Genomic DNA, 2,778 nt, shown 5'->3' on the forward strand with positions numbered 1-2,778 from the left:
TAATAACTGTCTCTACAGTAGAGTGGAGCAGTGTGTGTATAATAACTGTCTCTACAGTAGAGTGGAGCAGTGTGTGTATAATAACTGTCTCTCTACAGTAGAGTGGAGCAGTGTGTGTATAATAACTGTCTCTACAGTAGAGTGGAGCAGTGTGTGTATAATAACTGTCTCTACAGTAGAGTGGAGCAGTGTGTGTATAATAACTGTCTCTACAGTAGAGTGGAGCAGTGTGTGTATAATAACTGTCTCTCTACAGTAGAGTGGAGCAGTGTGTGTATAATAACTGTCTCTACAGTAGAGTGGAGCAGTGTGTGTATAATAACTGTCTCTACAGTAGAGTGGAGCAGTGTGTGTATAATAACTGTCTCTCTACAGTAGAGTGGAGCAGTGTGTGTATAATAACTGTCTCTACAGTAGAGTGGAGCAGTGTGTGTATAATAACTGTCTCTACAGTAGAGTGGAGCAGTGTGTGTATAATAACTGTCTCTACAGTAGAGTGGAGCAGTGTGTGTATAATAACTGTCTCTCTACAGTAGAGTGGAGCAGTGTGTGTATAATAACTGTCTCTACAGTAGAGTGGAGCAGTGTGTGTATAATAACTGTCTCTCTACAGTAGAGTGGAGCAGTGTGTGTATAATAACTGTCTCTCTACAGTAGAGTGGAGCAGTGTGTGTATAATAACTGTCTCTACAGTAGAGTGGAGCAGTGTGTGTATAATAACTGTCTCTCTACAGTAGAGTGGAGCAGTGTGTGTATAATAACTGTCTCTCTACAGTAGAGTGGAGCAGTGTGTGTATAATAACTGTCTCTCTACAGTAGAGTGGAGCAGTGTGTGTATAATAACTGTCTCTACAGTAGAGTGGAGCAGTGTGTGTATAATAACTGTCTCTCTACAGTAGAGTGGAGCAGTGTGTGTATAATAACTGTCTCTACAGTAGAGTGGAGCAGTGTGTGTATAATAACTGTCTCTACAGTAGAGTGGAGCAGTGTGTGTATAATAACTGTCTCTCTACAGTAGAGTGGAGCAGTGTGTGTATAATAACTGTCTCTCTACAGTAGAGTGGAGCAGTGTGTGTATAATAACTGTCTCTCTACAGTAGAGTGGAGCAGTGTGTGTATAATAACTGTCTCTACAGTAGAGTGGAGCAGTGTGTGTATAATAACTGTCTCTCTACAGTAGAGTGGAGCAGTGTGTGTATAATAACTGTCTCTCTACAGTAGAGTGGAGCAGTGTGTGTATAATAACTGTCTCTACAGTAGAGTGGAGCAGTGTGTGTATAATAACTGTCTCTCTACAGTAGAGTGGAGCAGTGTGTGTATAATAACTGTCTCTCTACAGTAGAGTGGAGCAGTGTGTGTATAATAACTGTCTCTACAGTAGAGTGGAGCAGTGTGTGTATAATAACTGTCTCTCTACAGTAGAGTGGAGCAGTGTGTGTATAATAACTGTCTCTCTACAGTAGAGTGGAGCAGTGTGTGTATAATAACTGCTCTCTACAGTAGAGTGGAGCAGTGTGTGTATAATAACTGTCTCTCTACAGTAGAGTGGAGCAGTGTGTGTATAATAACTGTCTCTCTACAGTAGAGTGGAGCAGTGTGTGTATAATAACTGTCTCTCTACAGTAGAGTGGAGCAGTGTGTGTATAATAACTGTTCTCTACAGTAGAGTGGAGCAGTGTGTGTATAATAACTGTCTCTCTACAGTAGAGTGGAGCAGTGTGTGTATAATAACTGTCTCTCTACAGTAGAGTGGAGCAGTGTGTGTATAATAACTGTCTCTACAGTAGAGTGGAGCAGTGTGTGTATAATAACTGTCTCTACAGTAGAGTGGAGCAGTGTGTGTATAATAACTGTTCTCTACAGTAGAGTGGAGCAGTGTGTGTATAATAACTGTCTCTCTACAGTAGAGTGGAGCAGTGTGTGTATAATAACTGTCTCTCTACAGTAGAGTGGAGCAGTGTGTGTATAATAACTGTCTCTACAGTAGAGTGGAGCAGTGTGTGTATAATAACTGTCTCTCTACAGTAGAGTGGAGCAGTGTGTGTATAATAACTGTCTCTCTACAGTAGAGTGGAGCAGTGTGTGTATAATAACTGTCTCTACAGTAGAGTGGAGCAGTGTGTGTATAATAACTGTCTCTCTACAGTAGAGTGGAGCAGTGTGTGTATAATAACTGTCTCTCTACAGTAGAGTGGAGCAGTGTGTGTATAATAACTGTCTCTACAGTAGAGTGGAGCAGTGTGTGTATAATAACTGTCTCTCTACAGTAGAGTGGAGCAGTGTGTGTATAATAACTGTCTCTCTACAGTAGAGTGGAGCAGTGTGTGTATAATAACTGTCTCTACAGTAGAGTGGAGCAGTGTGTATATAATAACTGTCTCTCTACAGTAGAGTGGAGCAGTGTGTGTATAATAACTGTCTCTCTACAGTAGAGTGGAGCAGTGTTTCCACATGTGTGACAGAATGACCATCTACTTCTTCATCGCTGCTTCCCTACGCCCCTGGTATGTGTGATCAAAAACCTCACCAAATGTTGTCATAATATGTGCACGGACTCTACGGAACGGTTTTGGCTGGGAAGCATGCGAACGCCTTAATTAACTGCAACTCAACATGGCGGCTGGAACATGGGTGTGTGAAGATAAACCGGGCGTATCAACACGAGGGTGTATGGAAATCAAACAGCTAAATTGGGCAGATTTGTTGCCACTCAAGACCGTTTTGTGTGGTGTAACTGTGAGAGCATTTTAGCTAAGCCTAACCCTTTCCCTAACCTTA

This window comes from Coregonus clupeaformis, unplaced genomic scaffold, assembly GCF_020615455.1.
Source record: "Coregonus clupeaformis isolate EN_2021a unplaced genomic scaffold, ASM2061545v1 scaf1864, whole genome shotgun sequence".
In the NCBI taxonomy this organism is placed as follows: domain Eukaryota; kingdom Metazoa; phylum Chordata; class Actinopteri; order Salmoniformes; family Salmonidae; genus Coregonus; species Coregonus clupeaformis.